Raw genomic sequence first — 21,127 nt, forward strand, 5'->3', positions numbered from 1 at the left:
TTGGTTCGGCCAAATTCGGTTAATTAACTGAATTAACCAAAAATTTCAGTTAAAGAATACCGTTAACCAAACCGACTGAACCATTGGGCCTCACCAAACCGAACCCAACCTGAAATTTAGAATAACTACCAAAAGGGGAGGTAAATTGGAATATTTAGATTAAACTTATATTTTTATTAATTCTTACTTGTTTTAATTCAACACTATAAAAGTAAATTAATCAATTTACAATCTAAACCAAATCTCACCACAAACTTAAAACAAAATACAATCCAATCAAAGCTCAACCAATCATTCAAGAATAATATTTCCCTTTGATAGAAGTCCTGCAGCTGTTTTGCAAAACCTGTTTTGAATGAATTTTAATTGCTTTATCTCTTAACCAAGATTTCCGCAAATTAACCAACGTACTCCCTTGTGGGTTTCCACAAACGGTTAATTAAAAACGTATTTTCTTAAATCAAGAGATTTCCTTGAATATGATGTATAAGCCCTGCAACTTGCACTTGATATACACAGTATATAATGCGGAAAGTAAAGAGAGTAAGGAGAAGAAGAACACCGAGATTTACGAGGTTCGACTTATCCCTAGCCTATGTCCTTGCCTTTGGTCAATTCCACCAAAGGATTCCACTAAGTATGCTCTTTACCGAGCAAAGCATGCATTTACAAAAATTCCCTCTTTTTAGGTAGAGAAACCTCTCAAAGTGAACAATCCTCACTCAGTACAACAATCCAAACAAGTCTTGAACCGTCAACAAAACAACAAGATTGCTATAATGATTTGTATACAAAAGAAACTCTAAAAAAAGAGTAGAGTTGTACAAGTTAGAGCGCAATCAATACTTCAATCAAATAAATAATAAAGAAACTATGAAGCTCAAGTGTTTAGAGATCACCAAGAGTTCGTTTTGAATAATAAAATTCAGAGTATAAATTGTGGCTTTGATATTTCAGTAGGGTTTCACAACTTTTCTCTTAGATGGAGTATGAGCAATAGAAAGCTTTGAGAGATTGAATGCTTTAATTTCAAGAGAGCTGAGTAATTACTTGGATAATAATTCTTGAGTTTAAAGGAGTATTTATAGGCATTCTCGGCTTAGTTTCCTTATTCCCCAAGTGTCTTTGAGTAGTTTCCGAATTTTTACAACGTTCATATTTTGCAAAACCAAAATTTGAAATTTTCCCGTTGGGATTTAAAAAATAAAACCCGTGGAGTAAGTCGGCTAGGTAGGTGACTAGGTAGTTAAAAAATCATAGGGCCAGTCGGCTGGGCAGGCGACTGGGTAGTTAAAAAATCATAGGGTCAGTCGGCTGGACAGACGGCTAACACCATTCTGTCTCCTAAAAATTATTTCAAGAAATTGTCAGTCGGCTGACAAAACATAGTATATTTTGGGTTAGTCGGCTGAGTGATTTTGCCTTAGTTAAGTCAGTCGGCTGGACAGACAAAAAACTGGTTTTTCTTTTGGTTTTTCAAATTCAGTTTTACACTCATGATGTGATTTTTCATAAAATATTTCCAGAGATTTAAAAATAAGTTTCTTAAGTCCATATTGGTCCCTTAAAGAGCTTCATATTCTCTAAATTGTCATTTGATACGAAGTACTTACAACAAGCTTTTCTTAAGCATAATACTTCAAGACTTTGATAACCCTCTTGACTTCAAGTCCCCTTTTTATCTTTAAGCTTTTAAGTACTGAGGCTTCAAGTCTTTTTCTTTACTGCTTGAAAAATTTGTTGAAGCTTTCTCTTGATATTCATAGCTTGTTCTCTTGATGATGCTTTAATTCATAGCTTCTTTCTCTTGTGTTGAGATATGTATTCTTGAAACCAAATCACTCAACAAACAAGTTATACCAGCTTCATTTGTTATCATCAAAACAAGATTGAAAAGCCTAGTTTGGCCAACAATCTCCCCCTTTTGGATAATGAAAAATGAGAAGCAAAGATAAGGACAAAAATAAACTCCCCTTTACTATATGTATATGTATCCGGTATCAAAACTTATAGCTTTCATGCATATACTCATCCATAGATATACATCCATATATAGTTCATAATACATAGGGAAAAATGCATAGTATTACATAACATAAGTAATCATGTACTTCCATCTTTGCTTGTCACAAAAAAAAAAAAAAAAACTCTCCCCCTTTGGACATCAATCAAAAAGTAAGGGAAAATAAGTAAGCAAAGCTACCATTCAAAAACATATTACATACCGAAATAAGAAAATTTTTTTGTCAAAGAAACTAGAACATCAATTATCATCAGCTGCATCTTCTTCTTCTTCTTCATTGTCTTCACCTTCTTTATGTTCTTCTTCATTGTTTTCTTCATCATCACCATTTCCATCTTGGGAGTCCTCTTTATCACTTCCTACATTACTTGCAGGAGCAGAACTAATATCCATAGGATCTGAAGAACGAGATGAACTGGCTAGATGTTTTTCAATGCGACCTACACGGTCATTAAGTGAAGAATAATTTGCTTGAAGAGCTGAGAAGTTGGTTTGAAGAGATTTGATTCCAGTCTGCATGTTTTGGCTAAAACTAGTGAACTGCTGGTAAAATTGATTGAACCAAGCAGGAGGACCAGCAACAAGAGGAGGAGGAGGTGCTTGACCTCCACTTCCTTTAAGAATCCAGTCATCATTGCGTCTTTCATAGCCCATCAAATTAAGAGCAGTAGAGTTAAAAATATCATAGTGAGTACGTTTGAAAAAACAATCAGAAGATGAGGATATATGAAGTTTAGCACAGAGCATATTTAGGGTTCCTCCATAAGGAAGAGTAACTCTTCGTGCCTCTACACATGTAATCATCCATTGAAGAATAAGGCTTGGTAAATCCAGCTTCTTGCCCTTGAGCAGGCACGAGAAGACAAAAAAATCAGCATAAGAAATATAGGCATGAGATCCTGCTTGAGGAAGGATGTTATATGTGATGATTTTTTGCAGTATTTGTGCCTGAAGATTTAGGTGTTTATGTAAGGGAGGACCTTCAAATAAAATAGGAGCATGGTCCAATACCAACAAAAGAAATTCTTCTGGAGTGAAGTCTTGTTTGTAACTCCAAGACATTCTAAAAGTAAGACACCTAAACTCGCCATTTGGTATGTGAAAATTTTTTGCAAGTGATTCCGGTGTAAGAGATATAGACTTTCCCATGACTTTTGTTGAAAGTCCGTTTGCTTCTCGAACAAGATTTGCATAGAAAAGTTTGATAAGGGTCGGGAAGTGGCCCTTAGCTTGAAATAGTATGAATTTTTTCCATCCAAGAGTTTCGAATAATGAAAGGATGTGTGGAAAATTAGAGGAAAAGAAAGAAGTATCAAGAATTTTACCAAGAAGAGGTTCCATCATGCTTATTTGATTGTGGTAGAGGGTTTTGGCATGAGGAGCCACGAGCCATTATTCAATGGTTGGATCTTTAGAGTGTTGTTGCGAAGAGGTAGATGCTTTCTTGCTTCCAATGGATTTGATCCTCGGCATTTGGATGATTTTTTTTGGTGTTGGAGGATGATCTTTGGTGGTATTTTGAGGAAGAAGAGCAGAGGAGAGGAAGAGGTGAAAGGTAAAGCTTGAGAAGAAACCCTAGGTCAGTTGGCTGACCACGCGAATGACTCGAATTTTTATAAGTAAAGTTAGGGTTTTCCGTTAGATAGTCGGCTGGGTCTGGAGCCAGTCGGCTGACTTCATCCTGTTTGTTTGAGTTCTTTATTTTTTGACTTTTTACTCAATTTCTCTATTGTGCAACAAACCTAGATCTCTCCTAATATTTATAAATTTATCTTCTGCGAGAGGTTTAGTAAATATATTCGCCCATTGATCATGTGTATTTATAAATTCGAGAAGTATGTCTCCTTTTTGAACATGATCTCTTAAAAGTGATGCCTTATATCTATATGCTTGGTTCTTGAGTGTGAGATAGGATTTTTTGATATATTAATCGCACTTGTATTATCGCATTTTATAGGTATTGTTTTGTAATCTAGATTGAAGTCTTTTAATTGTTGTTTCATGTATAGTATTTGTGCACAACAACTTCTAGTTGCTACATATTTGGTTTCGGCGGTTGATAAAGCTATGGTGTTTTGTTTCTTTAAGAACCATGACACTAATGATTTTCCTAGAAAGTGACATGTGCCACTTGTACTCTTTCTATCAACCTTACATCCAGCATAATCGGCATCAGAATAACTTATCATATTGAAATCACTATCTTTTGGGTATCATAAACCTAGATCAAGTGTTCCTAGTAAGTACCTAAGTATTCTTTTAACTGTTGTTAGATGTGATTCTTTAGGTGTTGATTGAAATCTTGCACACATACATACACTGAACATAATATCAGGTCTACTAGCGGTTAAATATAGTAAACTGCCTATTATTCCCCTATAGTGTTTTGTATCTATTTGCTTTCCTTTTTCATCTCTGTCAAGGCTTGTTGAAGTACTCATTGGAGTTCCTATTGGTTTACTTTGTTCCATATCAAACTTTTTAAGCATATCTTTAATATATTTAGTTTGATTTATAAACGTCTCATTTTTAGCTTGTTTAATTTGAAATCCTAGGAAATAATTTAATTCCCCCATCATACTCATTTCAAATTCTTTTTGCATACATGTGGCAAAGTCTTTACATAGAACTTCATTTGTAGTCTGAAATATAATATCATCCACATATATTTGGACAATTAGCATGTCTTTGTTTTTTTCTTTTTAATGAATAAGGTGCTATCAACCTTTCCTCTTGAGAATTCATTTTTAAGTAGGAATTTACTTAGCCTTTCATACCAAGCTCTAAGAGCTTGTTTCAAACCATACAATGCTTTTGTCAACAAAAATACATGATTTGGATTTTTTACATCTTCGAAACCTAGAGGTTGTTTAACATATACTTCTTCATTTATATAACCATTTAGGAATGCCCTTTTTACGTCCATTTGGTATAATTTAAAATCCTTATAGGTTGCATAGGCCAGGAGCATCCTAATTGCTTCCATTCTAGCTATGGGAGCAAAGGTTTCATCCTAATCAATTCCTTCTTCTTGATTATATCCTTGTGCTACTAGTCTAGCATTATTTCTTACAACTACTCCATTTTCATCCTTTTTATTTATAAACACCCATTTAGTTCCTATGATTGATTTATCTTTGGGTTTAGGTATAAGTTCCCACACTTGACTCCTTTCAAATTGATTTAGTTCTTCCTACAAGCTATAATCCAAGAATCATCTTTTAAAGCTTTTTCAATGCTTTTAGGTTCTTCTTGAGACAAAAAAGCATAATGGTTGCAAATATTTTTCAATGAGGCTCTAGTAGTTGTACCTTTTGATGTTTCACCAATGATTTGTTCTTTTGGATGACGTTTAGCATATTTCCATTCTTTAGGAAGTTCTAGAATTTCTATTATGTTTTCATTTGAAGCTTCTTTATTGTTTTCTTCTTTTATTTCAAGGTCTTCTTCTTTTTGTGAATTGTCTTCTTTCTCATCAATCTTAGCCTTATTATCATAGTTGTTTGACTCATCAAATGCTATGTGTATTGATTCAATAATTGTTAGAGTTCTTTTATTATAAACCCTATAAGCTTTACTATTTGTAGAATAACCTAAGAAGATACCTTCATCAGATTTTGCATCGAACTTTCCTAAATCATCTTTAATATTAAGAATAAAGTATTTGCATTTGAATACATGAAAGTAGGAAATATTAGGTTTTCTACCTTTCCAAAGTTCATATGGTGTTTTGTCTATACTTGATCTTATAAATACCCTATTTACAATGTAGCATGCTGTATTTATAGCTTCTGCCCAAAAGTATTTAGGTAGATTATTTTCATTTAGCATTATTTTTGCCATTTCTTGTAGAGTTCTATTTTTTCTTTCTACAACTCCATTTTGTTGTGGAGTTCTGGGTGCTGAAAAATTATGATTTATTCCATGTTCATTACAAAATTTATCAACTTTTTTTTTTTTTTTAAACTCTTTACCTTGATCACTTCTAAAACTTGTTACATTATAACCCTTCTTATTTTGTAATTTCTTGCATAGGGAGATTAGCATGTCACACGCTTCATCTTTGTTTGCTAAGAATAATACCCAAGTAAATCTGGAATAGTCATCTACTATTACAAAAGCGTATTATTTACCTCCTAGGCTTAAGGTTCTTGTTGGACCAAATAGGTTTAGGTGTAAGAGTTCTAGGGGTCTTTTATTAGATATGTATTTTTTCTTTTTAAAGCTTGTTTTTACTTGCTTTCCCTTTTGGCATGCATCACACATCTTGTCTTTTATGAATTTAGTGTTTGGTCGTTAATTTACAAGATTTTTATTTGATAATTTGGATAGTAGGTCCATGCTTGCATGTCCTAGTTTCCTATGCCATAACCAACTTGTTTCATTCATTGTTATTAAACAAGTTACGTTTTGATTTACTAAATTCTCAAGGTTTATGCAATAAACATTATTTATTCTATGAGCTATAAATAGGGTTTCATTGTTCTTAGGATTTTGGATAACACATTTTTATTTCTTAAAAGGTTATTTCGAATCCTTTGTCACTTAATTGGCTAATACTTAAAAGGTTGTGTTTTAGTCCTTCTACTAATAACACGTTATCAATAGTGAGAGAAGGTTCTTTACCTATTTTCCCGATGCCAATAATTTTACCTTTGACATTGTCGCCGAAGGTGACATATCCTCCATTCTTTTGTCTTAGAAAGGTAAACTTGGTCTTATCGCCGGTCATGTGTCTTGAACACCCGCTGTCCAAGTATCACTTATTCGTTGACGGTGTTGTCCTAAAACATACTTACAATGGAGGGTTCATTGTGTTAGTCTTTGGAACCCACATTCTTTTAACTTTCTTTGTTTTTTTGTTAGTTCTATTATTAACTTTTCATTCTCCTTGCACTTTAACATACTTTCATTTTAGTGGGCAATCAAACATTACATGACCTTTAGTCTTGCACATATAGCAAGTGGTGTGTTCATGTTTATTGTTTGAGAAAGTGCTTGCATAGTGCTTGGCTTCCTTGACAAAGTATCCCATGTATAATTTCTTATTCTTTTTATTTGTTTTACTATTATATCTATTCCTTCCTTATTTCCATGAAGCCTTTGTTGTCCAATCATCTTTTCAAAATTATCTTTACCTTTGGTAATGTTATATATAATTTTCTTCTTATCATCTACTAATTTCTTAAGTTCATTCACTTCTAAATTCTTTTTATTCAAACTTTCTTTATGAGTTTTGCCTAATTCTTGAGTTACTTTATTTACTTCCTTTTCTAACTTGTCAATACAAGAGTCTTTTTCTTTTTCAATGGTTTTAAATGATTCAAGTTGCTTCAATAGTTCTTTATTTTGATCCTTCAAGGTTATATTTCTTTTGGAAATTTTTATGAATCTTTTATGTAGAGAAAACAATTCAGCTTGTAATTCCTTGTATGAAGGCATACTATCACATGACTCATTGTAAGATTCTGTTGAAGAGTAGTAGGAATTTACCTCTTCATCATTCGCCATGAAGCAAATATTTGCCATCTCTTGTTCGCTCGATTCGTTTTCTGTTTCGCTGGAGCTTGAGTCATCCCAAGTAGCCTTCAAAGCTTTTGTTAGAATTGGTGTATTCCCAAGAGGGCGGGGGGTGAATTGGAATTAAAAAAATTTTTCACCTAGGTTTATCTATGCAACAACGGTATGTATACAACCTAGAATCAGTCTATACAATTTCCAAAAGCGTAGATAAATATACTATGGAAATTAAGTCATACGCATCATTCACCCATAACATACGTGTGTAGTAAATATAAATGCAGATATATAAGCAAACACACGATATGTTATCGGGGTTCGGCCAACTGTGCCTACGTACCCGCCTCAAGCTCGCAAGCTTGAGGATTCCATTAATAGCTCACTTAAGGGTGGAGCGGCACCGTTTACAACCAGGTCAAATTAACACAGGGCTGACCTCAACCTTAACCAGGTCAATTAGCGGGGCTGACCTCAACCTACACGCCTTAACAGGACGACGCACCTAACTTTCCTAACCGGGTCTAAGCCAATCCGGGACTAGTCCAGGGCTAGTCTCCCTCTTCAAGCCCGTGCCTGGAAATACAATAGTATTTGAAATACAATCAAATGGTACAGTGATTGTGCTTTCGTGTAAAGAAGATATGTACCCAAATGCGCGCAATAACATACACCACAATATGATTCAATATGTAAGCTCAATGTGGTCTAGATGGTTCAACTCTCAAAGTATATTCTATCAGTGTAATGCGTGCGTGAGAGTGTCGAACTAACAGTCTTTGTATCACAAGATATGTTCAATAAATAAGCTTACACAAAGATGTCTAGTCTCAAGTATTTCAATCAGCAGGATATTTCAAGTATGTGAGTATCAAATGAAATATATGCTCGGTTTGCAAAAGATACGTAATCTTTGTATTCAGCAAATAATATATGAGTGAGTGAATATTGCAACAAAGATCACAATCGAAAACACAAATATCTTTTCACGAATACATCAATATAAATCACACAAGATATTTGAGTTTGTTTTGAAAATGATTTTGCAACCCGAAGACAAATACAAGCTTCCTAAGAAATTGCAACACAAGGGCAATGCTCAGGAGCTTTATCAAGTCTTCTTAGGATAGGCTTATTAGTAAAAGCCCCCTAAGAATACTTAGGTTTAGCTCTCGTAAAAACTAAATCAATCAATCAAGAGTGGGAGAGCAAACCTATTTAGACTAGCACTCAATCAACTTACAAAGGGTTTAATTTGTATGAGAAGGTAAGTATGAGTGTAGGAGGCTTAAGAATGAGTAGTATGGCCTTTTGGATTTTTAGAGAATTTTCACTTAATCAAAGTGGCTAATCCATATTAATTTTCTCAAATGAACTCATATATATAGGCAAGGGAGAAAATATAACCGTTGGGGACCTATTGGGTATTATTAGAAAAGTTTAATGACGTTTAAAGCATTTTAACCCTGTTTAAAACATTTAATTGCGGTAAAAAAAATCAGGGCAACCCGAGAGGTTCGGTCGACCAGGACTCAAATGGCTCGGTCGACCAGGGGTATTTTGAACTGAGTGGTCGGTCGATCGAGGCAAGGTGATTTTCCAAATTCCCGAGGTTCGGTCGACCTGGCCTTTTTGAACTGAAGGGCTCGGTCGACCAGACCGTTGGGAATTCTCCCAAGACCCTTCGGTCGACCAGGTAGTTGGAGTGCAAAAAGTGGTCAGTCGATCGGGAGGTCAAAATGTTGACCTGGTCAGGGTTCGGTTGACCAGCAATAAATGAACTGTGAAGTTCAGTCGACCGGGATTGGTCAAAATGTTGACCTAGGGCCGGTTCGGTCGACCAGGCCAAAGTGAACTCGACCAGGCCAAAGTGAACTGTGTTGGCCGGTCGACCGAAAGTGCACCAAGTGTGCATTTCGGTCCCTTCTTGCAACATATAAACCCTATTCAAGTGTCTATTACATACAAGTGCAAAGGTGAGTGTCCTAAGGTCACTTTGGGGTCCAATACACTAAAAAAGTCCGGTGTCGGTCGACCGAAGGTGCACCCTAAGGTCTTTCTAAGGTCCTGTCTCATTCATGGTTTGGTTTGAGCTTACGTAATAAATCATACATGTGATGTGCGTGAGCTTATTACAAACCAAATACCTACTTACTATTACAGACTAATATAAATACATTACAATGAATATGATTTGGTCTTCAAGCTTCTCTTGCTTTGTGCACATCTTGATCTTATCATTCTTGATTCCTGCACAAAACCTCAAATGCTCATTAGATACAATGAGTATTTGTCATAATCAAAATCGGGCGTGACCAATAAGGTCAACAGCTTCCTTCTTTTTCTTCTTGTTTTTTCTTGAGCAACAGACAGTCCGGTTTGATATGCCCTGGTTTCTTGCAATGATAGCATATTGGTGGTTCATTCTTACTTTTATTTTCTTTCCTACTTGTCTTTCCTTTTTTAGGTTTCTTTTTATTGAACTTTCTAGGAAATATTTTATTCCTTTTATAAAATTTACCTAGTCTTTTAGTGATGAATGCTAATTCATCTTGATCTAAATCACTTGTTTCACTTTCTTCTTCACTAGAGCTGTGGCTAGATGCTTTTAGTGCAATGGATCTTTTATGCTTTGGTTCAGGATTCCTTTCTTTTAAGGCCATTTCATAGGTAAGGAGTGAACCTATGAGTTCATCTAAAGAGGTGGTCTTGAGGTTTCTACCTTTAGTGATAGTTGTAGCATTTGGTTCCCAAATGGAGGGAAGGCCTCTTAGACTTTTCCTAATCATTTCGTAGGTAGTATAAGTTTTTACTAAAGCACTTGAAGATTTTATTATGTGGGTACATCTTGTGTACATACTTGATATTGTTTCATCTGAGTTCATCTTGAATGCTTCATATTCGCTTGTTAGCATGTCTATCATATTGTCTCTAACATCTATTGTTCCTTCATATGTGACTTCTAGTTTGTCCCAAATTTTCTTAACCGTTTTGTAAGCCATGACCCTATTAAATTCGTTAGCGTCTAAAGCACAGTATAAGACATTTATAGTGCTTGAATTTATTTGAAACATTTTATAATCTAAATCGGTAATATCCTTTTTCTCTTTTGGAGTTTGTTTTCCATCTACTATCTTAGTGGGAATAAGGTCTCCATCTATAACTACTTCCCATGCTTTCCAATCCATGTGTTGGAGATAAATTTGCATTCTCTTTTTCCAGAAGGTGTAATTATGTCCACAAAAGATTGGTGGACGGATTGAGGATTGGCCCTCACCGAAGGGTGCTATTCCTATATTGGCCATTTGATCGTTTTATAGTTTCTCGTTAAGAATTACTATAATTAGGCTCTGATACCAATTGAAATTTAGAATAGCTACCAAGAGGGTAGGGGGGGTGTGAATTGGAATATTTATATTAAACTTATATTTTTATTAATTCTTACTTGTTTTAATTCAACACTATAAAAGTAAATTAATCAATTTACAATCTAAACCAAATCACACCACAAACTTAAAACAAAGTACAATCAAATCAAAGCTCAACCAATCATTCAAGAATAATATTTCCCTAAGACAGAAGTCCTACAGCTGTTTTGCAAAACCTGTTTTGAATGAATTTTTATTGCTTTATCTCTTAACCAAGATTTCCGCAAATTAACCAACGTACTCCCTTGTGGGTTTCCGCAAACGGTTAATTAAAAATGTACTTTATTAAATCAAGAGATTTCCCTGAATATGATGTATAAGCCTTGCAACCTGCACTTGATATACACAGTGTATAATGTAGAAAGTAAAGAGAGTAAGGAGAAGAAGAACACCGAGATTTACGAGGTTCGGCTTATCCCACGTCCTCACCTTTGGTCAATTCCACCAAAGGATTCCACTAAGTATGCTCTTTACCGAGCAGAGCATGCATTTACAAAAATTCCCTCTTTTTAGGTAGAGAAACCTCTCCAAGTGAACAATCCTCACTCAGTACAACGATCCAAACAAGCCCTAAACCGTCAACAAAACAACAAGATTGCTATAATGATTTGTATACAAAAGAAACTCTAAAAAAAGAGTAGAGTTGTACAAGTTAGAGCACAATCAATACTTCAATCAAATAAATAATAAAGAAACTATGAAACTCAAGTGTTTAGAGATCACCAAGAGTTTGTTTTGAATAATAAAATTCAGAGTACAAATCGTGGCTTTGATATTTCAGCAAGGTTTCAGAACTTTTCTCTTAGATGGAGTATGAGCAATAGAGAGCTTTGAGAGATTAAATGCTTTAATTTCAAGAGAGCTAAGTAATTACTTGGATAATAATTCTTAAGTTTAAAGGAGTATTTATAGGCATTCTTGGCTTAGTTTCCTTATTCCCCAAGTGACTTTGAGTAGTATCCGAGTTTTTACAACGTTTATATTTTGCAAAACCAAAATTTGAAATTTTCCCGTTGGGATTTAAAAAATAAAACCTGTGGAGTAAGTTGGCTGGGCAGGCGACTGGGTAGTTAAAAAATCATAGGGTCAATCGGCTGGACAAGCGGCTAACATAAATCTGTCTCCCAAAAATTAATTCAAGAAATTTTCAGTCGGCTAGCAAAACACAGTATATTTTGGGTTAGTCGGCTGACTGCCAGTCGGCTGAGTGATTTTGCCTTGGTTAAGTTAGTCGGCTGGATAGACAAAAAACTGGGTTTTCTTTTAGGTTTTTCAAATTCAGTTTTACACTCATGATGTGATTTTTCATAAAATATTTCCAGGGATTTAAAAATAAGTTTCTTAAGTCATATTGGTCCCTTAAAGAGCTTTATATTCTCTAAATTGTCATTTGATACGAAGTACTTACAACAAGCCTTTCTTAAGCATAATACTTCAAGACTTTGATAATCCTCTTGACTTCAAGTCCCCTTTTTATCTTTAAGCTTTTAAGTACTGAGGCTTCAAGTCTTTTTCTTTACTGCTTGAAAAATTTGTTGAAGCTTTCTCTTGATATTCATAGCTCGTTCTCTTGATGATTCTTTAATTCATAGCTTCTTTCTCTTGTGTTGAGATATGTATTCCTGAAAAAAAATCACTCAATAGACAAGTTATACCAGCTTCAATTTGTTATCATCAAAACAAGATTGAAAAGCCTAGTTTGGCTAACACAACCGAATTTCTTTTTTGAGTAATTCAGTTAACCGATTTTAACGATGAAACGAGGGAACTAGGAAGTGGGGAAGGTGTATTAGTGTATGTGTATCCAAATTGAAATGAGGGATGGTGGGGGAAGGCTAAAGCCTCGAAGTCCTAAGTCACTGAGTGAAGATTCGTCACCACACCCACACAAGGGAAGAGTTGATTGAAGAGGGATTCAGGATCAGGATAGGTCACAAATTGGGAAGACTAGAAGAGGGGCTCAGGCGAAGCCAAGAAGAGGCGATTCGCGAAGAGGGAGAACCGGAGAACTGAGAAGTGGAGACTGATGTGGAGGAGAGGTGGTTGGTTAGGGAGACGATTGGGCTCAGGCGAGCTTGACGCCGGTGAGGAGGAGTCGGGGGTGGTTCTCGGTGAATTGCTCTGTGCACGAGATTGTGAGAGAATAAAAATGAGAATGAGAGGGAGCTTGTGTGCTAGTGACGATGGTCGGTGACGACGGTGGCGATGGGCACAGGCGATGGCATCACGTGAAGATGGTGGTGCGAATTGCGGTGGACTGAGCTCGGGTGAGCGAGAGAGAGGCAGTGAGGGAGGGCCTTCTGACTTCTAAGTTTTTGAGAGCAGTGAGAGTGTGAGACCGAGAGGGAATAGAAATATAGAATAACAAGATTTTCATTTACTAATTTAAATTTGAATTTAATTAATTATTAAATCGGTTAACCGAATTAATGTTTTCTATTCACTGAACCAAAGCCCGATTCACCGAAATATTGGAAAGTATAACCGAACCCACCGAACCAACCAATTTCGGTTGGTTAATTCGGTTAATTTGGTTTTCTACGAATTATGCTCACCCCTATTCTGGATAGTGTGTAAATATTGACTTTCTCTTTTAGGAATGTGTGTATATAATGAACTAACTACCCGGTACCCTATTTTGAGTCGGGTTATGTTGATATGGTATCAGAGTTTGTGGCGTGGCAGATGATTTGATGATTATTGATTATTATTGAAAAAAATTTATGTGAAAAATTAGGGCATCACAGTGGAAGCATGGTGGGCCCATAACCCACAGGTCCTAGGATCGAAACCTTGCTCTGATACCAACTTGTAACGCCCTAAACTCGCCAAATGAGGCCCGAAGTTTACGTGTTTCATTTACCTGTTTCTGATATCATAAACTATAATCATGTAGTGAAAATAAAGAAAAATTCTCAATTTAAATACCAGAGTCTATTTATAAACCCCCCAAAACAACCGCATCATTTGTTTTATTACATCCTAGTATTTAAAAACATAAACTATACATAAACTGTTCTTACAATTGCCCGAGAATTTACCAAAAATTACTACCTTGCTCGGAGCTCTAAGCTCGTTCACCTAATGGACCTGAAAATGTAATCATTTGCTAGGGTGAGACACATATCAGTAAGGAAGAATAAATCATAGCAGTGTATGGCAGAGAGTTTAAATAAGTACAAAATATATTCATTTGTAATTCATCATCAGTAAAGGAAACATAATCAAACTACACTTACACATACATAATTATTTTTAGTAATAATTCCTGAGAATAGGGAAGATTACCCGTCCATACAAGTAGCTTCTCTCTACTCTAATACTAATATTAGGGCACTCACCTTACTCAGTAAACTCTCGGGTTATGTTTATAAGCAAAGTCTCTGAGAATAGGGAAGATTACCTGCCTATACAAGTAGCTTCTCTCTGCTCTGGCACCAACAGAAAATTACCAAGGCATTTGCCTTTCTTAGCAAGCCCTCGGCAAAAAGTTTTACTTTGTCATAAATACACATACTTAAATTCATATACCATTTATCTTTTTAGATCTCATTCCACGTAAATTAGCCACACAAGAGAATACTGTCCACACATGACTCACATCCACATAGGAGAATACATGGTCCACACATGACTCATATCCCCACATGATATAACGTAGCCCACACAAGAGAATACTGTCCACATAGGACTCACATCCACATAGGAGAATACATGGTCCACACAGAACTCACATCCACACAGGATATAACGTAGCCCACAAAGGGACCACTCCGGTTTTCGCAACACATGGCTCACACAGACACCACTACTCATCAGTATCCAATCTCCGTGACCTACCTGTAGTATATCAGTAGAACAACCTTTTCAGGCTTGCCAATGTGCTAGCCCAATATATAATGACAATATACGAACTCCTCAGGCTTGCCAACGTTTATTGTGATTATATCTAGGCAATATAACGAACTCCTCAGGCCTGCCAACGTTATATTGTGATACACACGAATAACCACACAAAATGACTCATTCACACACATCACAATATTCATCACACAGTAATCACAAGTAGCCAGTATTCACAACCAATCTTTATTCACAAATAAACTGTATTCACAACTAACCAATAATCACAATCAAACAGTATTTTTCACAAATCAGTACTCACAACAGCCCATATTCGCATCCTGTTAAATTATGAAAGTTGTATTTCTGCCACACAATTTTTCCCATATATATAATATATCGAAATTCATTATTTTTCAAATGCCTAATTGTTCAGAGAAATCATACCTAAGTATATAAATTTATCCTGCCCTAAACCCGGCAATGGGCCCCAGGGCGTGATTTGATAACCTAACCTATCTCTGTATCATACAAACATCCATGATACTACACAAAATGAAGGTTCGACCCCGTAGGGCTCGTGGATACCCTATACACAATCACATACACATGATATATGCAGCGGAATAATTCAACTTATTACATTCATTATACCATACTATACTAGAGTCTACGTTCAACACAATACAAAACATATCTCTCGGGTGTATACATAACCAAAATAACGCCCCGACTACAGTTTAGTACTTACACAAGTACTTATATAATGCTAACGAAAACCACTCTCCCAAATCGCTAGAATGCTAGGTTCGGCTACCTGAAGGACCTGAAACACATTTGTAGGATTGGGGTGAGACACTTCTTAGTAAGGGAGAATCATGTTATATCAGTGTGTGAGCATATGAGTGTTATTTCAACATTAAAACATAAAATTTCACAATTGTAGTATATTCACAAACACTTGTCCACATCGGTAATTAAACCGGATTACAACACGTGTCCACATCGAAATTAAACCGAATGTTTGGATTCATTGGTATTAAACCAGATGTTTTGACTCGTCGGAATTAAAACCGAATTACACACTTGTCCACATTGGAATTAAATCGGATGTCTCGATTCATCGGTATTAAACCAGATGTCTCAACTCGTCGAAATTAAAACTGGATTTGAGACCCATCAAAATTTAACTGAATGTCTCGGCTCATTGGTAGCGAACCAGATGCCACAACTCGTTGGTAATTAAACCAGATGCTAACCACATAGTAAAATTCCTAACCACACCCGAGGCGTTCAAAACTTTAAACCCTGAAATTATATTATCCTCAATAAAATTAACTCAAACCTAGTATAAAAATCATTTACTACCTTTCGTAAGCTAGTATACTCCAAATACATACATAAACTCTAAAATATCTCACTTACCCTGATTTTGGGATGGTGCCTCGGAACCCCAAATTGAAAATTTGCTCCGCTTAAGTTGTAGAGAATTTTCTCAAGAATCTCATGGTGGTTTCTGATCGTCAATTCAGGCTAAATTGGGTCCGAAATCGAAGAAAGAGGGTGAGGGAGCCGTAGGTAGAGAGAGAGAGTGGAGTGAGGAGAGAGAGAGATTCACACTTAAAATGAAAGCTACCTACTTTATAGGCAGGGCTTCGTCGATGAGACACGTGGATTCGTCCACAAACCCAAGAAGACCTTTCGTCGATGAAACCATGAGTTCGTCTACGAAACTCAGAAATATCTGAAACTTCTCTCGGTAAATCTTCATCGACGAGACACGTATACTTATTGAGGAAACCCATAAGAACGTTCATTGACGAGGAGAACTAATTCGTCAATGAGTCCCTGCTTGATATCCTTTTCAAATTTTCTTTTCTCTTTCTTTTAGTCTCCCTTTTTCCTTTATTCATTTTTATTTTGTTCTCCAGGTTCGAGTTACTACATTCTCTCCCCATAAAAAAGTTAATCATCAAAATTCGTTTATTCATCATTTTCACAACTTAAAAGCTAACTAACCACATTCACATAGTTCAATAATTTCTAACATGTGAACCATCGAATTATTTAAAATCAAACAAGACTATCACTTATGTAAGTGTAAACATATTACCTGCGCCCCTTGCATTGTCCCCCTCAGTTGTACCATGCATATAAACACGCGCCGGCCATTGCCGCCACGAGATACCGGGTTGTTTCTCCTATTCTGATTAGGAGCGGGTGCATTGCTCAGTGGAGCACGACAATCACAAGCTATGTGGCCATGTTTGCCACATCTATAGCTCTAACGACCCACCTATTTGCCAAATTATATTATTTTTTTCCATAATAATAATAATAATAACAACTCTAACATCCTGCTTGATTGTCAAGATCATGATCAACCTAAACCCATGGGTACCAAGGATATACCTGTCATACAATTCTGATACCTAAGCAGTAAAAAATAAAAAATTACATATATGTCATAAAACACTAGAAATCATACAAGAGTACTACTAAATCTGTCGTTTACGTATCTTTATACAATCATCCATAAAAATTCCAAAAAAGTATCCCTAGGGTTTTAATCCAAAACCCATCTAATCCTAGTTCAACCACTTACCCTTCTGACACGGTAGCCCAATCAATCTCTATTTCCGTGGAGCTCTATCTGCCCCTCTATTTGGATTTCCTGAAATGTTTATAATGCTAGGGTGAAACACCTCTCAGTAAGGGAAATAAACTAACATCAATGTATGGTAACATGAGTATTCTTGTGTGATAAATATAAACAGTACATAAATCATAACTAGTAAAATTGTCTGTAATTTTCTAAATAAAACGTAACCTGTCTTAACATAACATATCATACTATATTTCTAAAATATGAAAATCATCTTATATAACTGTACAATACATGAATTAATACCCAGAATGGATAGCTAGCTAATGTCATGTATTACCTCCACATGATTGGGTTGTGCGGCTTGAAGGCGAGACCTAGCAATGACTGACTGATTACGCGCCACAGTTGCGTAGCTATGCATTTAAATTCATGCATTTAAGATCATAATTTTAATTAAAATGCCCGATTTTGTCTAATGTTTTAATCATCAAGCTCACTCAATAATTTTAAGATAAATTAGCCTACTTTTGTTGAAGATATGCAGACACTCATATTTTATTATTGTAAGATAATTTTTGGAAGCCGAGTCATGCACGCAAAGAAAGGTCGTTTTCGATACTATTTCATAATCTATGTGTAACTCTCTCATCCGACCTCCAATTCAAATGATTCAAGATGATATAGAAATCTAAGAGAACCCTCTACAACTTTCATGTTTTGCATTTTGAGAAAACCTGGCTGTATCAAGGTCGAAATCCAATGTGAAGTTACCATACGTTGTTTTTATGGATTATTTCGGCACTACTTCGTAATTTGGGCATAACATTCTCGTCCGGGCTCTGATTCAAACGATTCAAAATGCTGTGAAGATCTGAGGAAATTCTCTACAATTTTTGTGTTTGAGCCTTGATAGTTATGGGCTGTAGGAGGGTCGAAATAGTGCTTGAAAGTGGAGGACAGACCGTGTGCCTTTGAAAAAATAAAAGAAAAGACAAATAAAAAAATAAAAAAATAAAAATGGTGTGATGTGACCCTACCATGCAGCTGAGTCCTCTTGGTGGGGCGCTGGGTGAGATGCACATGGATAGGAGGGGGAGAAAGGCAAAGAAAGGAAAGAAAAAAAAGAAAAGAAAGAAAAGAAAAGAAAGGATAGAAAGAGGAGAAAAGTCAAACATGGTAGGCTCTTTTAAGGAAGCCACAGTAGTTTTCTAATGGGAGGCATACATGGGGGCGGGAGGCACAAAGGAAAGGGGAGGAAAATAGGGTTGGATGAGGTCATGAAAAGAAGGAGGCAGCCGTGTTGAAGAAAAAAAAAAGAATTCTTTCGAAAGGGGGAGCACACGGTTTGGAAGAGAAAAAAAAAAGCCATCTTTTTGGAATTTTTCTTGGAGTCTCTAAGAGTTGGTGTTGGAAGACACACACACGGGCAGCAAAGGAGAGTCGATGGCACGTAGAAAATTAAAACCTTTTCAGAATCAGAAGACGGTGAACAAAGACAGTGCAAGGGGTGTTCGCGGCGGGTGACAGCGGTGTTGTGGGTGTTGATTTTTCTTCTACTCTCCAATTAAAAGAACGCATGGTGAAATCTTATATGTTTGATTTAATTTTCGGAATGAACTAATTTTTGTATTTTAGGAAAATGATGTAGCCTAGTTTTAAACTATGCTTGCTCTTTGATGCTAATCTGAAGTAGTTTTCTTTAATGTTTGTCTGAGTTATTCTGCACTTAATGCTTTTAATTAACTGGCCATTAATTAGATGGTGCTAGTCTTATGATTTGCTGTCGAAAAGGGGGGATTATAGGATAGATCTTGGATAATTCAGCGTAGGTAAATATAGAGATCGAAAGACTTGTATGAACCTACGTAGCATTAAAAATCGAGGGTCTTATTGCGTTCTTGCATTATTAATTTGCATATTCTTATATTAAATAATAAACAAGAATAGGTTCTGATTGACTATCGAAAAAGGCTTTTGGAAAAAAAATTGGAGATTTGCTAAAAAACAAAGAAAACGAAAATCTAATTAGATAAATGAGTAAAGCATAGTGAGAAACTAGGTGAAATCGGTTTCCTAGAAGTTTTCACCCTCAGTAATTTGATACACGGCAGTCAGTTTTATTTTCCCTTGAAGTAAGCTTATTTCAATTTCACAGTTTAAAATTAGTAATCTATCTAAATAAAATCAAGTTTAGTATAATTTAGTACTTGGTAACATTAAGACATCAATCTCCGAGGACGATACTCTACACATTATTATATTATAAAACTACGATATTGTGCACTTGCAGTTTTGCACCGATCAAGTTTTTGGCACCGTTGCCGAAGATTGAGTTTTTCTTATTTTTTCCAATATCGATACAAAGTAATCTTGGTTTTAATTTAGAATTTTATTTTTATATTTTTATTTATTTATATTTTATTTTATTTATTTAATTTAATTTTATTATTATTTTTTTCTATATTTCTGGTGTGTTTTTTATGTTGGATGCGCAGTGCTAGAACATGCGCCATTATTCCTTTTGGTCCGGAGATTGAAAGAACGCTTATAGTACTAAGGAAAAAGAGGGCACTAGCCATGGAGAACGGACAAGATAATGTGTAGTCACACGCCTTGAAGGATTATGTACAACTAGTTGTGAATGACAATTATTCGAGTATCAGACGCTAGCCTATTAATGCCAACAATTTTGAGCTCAAACCCGCATTAATCAGCATGGTGCAGCAGGCCCAATTCAGTGGATCACCACTTGAGGATCCCAATATCCATCTAGCGATGTTTCTAGAGATTTGTGATATTGTGAAGATCAATGGTGTTACTGAAGACACCATTAGACTGAGATTGTTTCCTTTTTCTTTGAGGGACAAGGCAAGAGGTTGACTACAATCCTTACAATCGAGAAGTATCACTAGTTGGTAGGACATGGCCGAAAAATTTCTGGCTAACTTCTTTCCACCTACAAAAATAGCTCAACTCAAGAGTGAAATTGGTCAATTCAAGCAACATGATTTTGAATCACTCTATGGAGCTTGGGAAAGGTATAAGGATTTGATTCAACGCTACCCACAACATGGATTCCCGAATTAGTTGCAAATTCAGATGTTCTATAATGGGTTAAACGGGAAAACTCGAACTTTAGTTGATGCTACGTCTGGGAGAACTTTGATGTCAAAGACACTTGAAGGTGCTACTGCTCTTTTGGAAGGAATGACCTCAAATAACTATCAATGGCCAACCGAGAGAACTATGGCTAAGAAAGTTGCTGGAATTCATAAATTGGAGCTTGTTGCACTTTCAGCTCAAGTTGCTTCTTTGTCTCATTAGATTTTAACTTTAACCGCCCAGAGGATACCACAAAGTGCAGAATATGTGGCAGCTACAAGTAGGACAGATCCAAGCAATGGATCAAGTCAAGAATATGTTCAATACATCAAAAATAAAAAATACAATTATTGTGGTGATCCTTTGCCACAATATTACCATCCAGGGCTTTGAAATCATGAGAATTTGTCTAATGGAAATACAAGGAATGTGTTGCGACCTCCTCCAAGACTTGATAGTCATCAAGATGAGAAGAAGATGTCACTTGAGGATGCCATGATATCTTTTGTTGAGGAGACAAAAGCAAGGTTTAAAAAGACAGATGCATGGATGGATAACATTGAGATTCATTGTAACAACATGGGAGTCGCCATGAAGAATCTTGAA

General features: G+C 35.8%; 1 non-coding gene across 1 annotated transcript; it reads right to left on the bottom strand.

The window, feature by feature from the left end:
- Positions 1–20,389: 20,389 nt before the first annotated feature.
- Positions 20,390–20,496, bottom strand: LOC131149983 (small nucleolar RNA R71). The gene has a single exon (XR_009135371.1). It is a non-coding gene; the product is annotated as a small nucleolar RNA R71 (small nucleolar RNA).
- Between the last annotated feature and the right edge of the window lie 631 nt (positions 20,497–21,127).

The sequence above is a fragment of the Malania oleifera genome, chromosome 2, assembly GCF_029873635.1.
Source record: "Malania oleifera isolate guangnan ecotype guangnan chromosome 2, ASM2987363v1, whole genome shotgun sequence".
In the NCBI taxonomy this organism is placed as follows: domain Eukaryota; kingdom Viridiplantae; phylum Streptophyta; class Magnoliopsida; order Santalales; family Ximeniaceae; genus Malania; species Malania oleifera.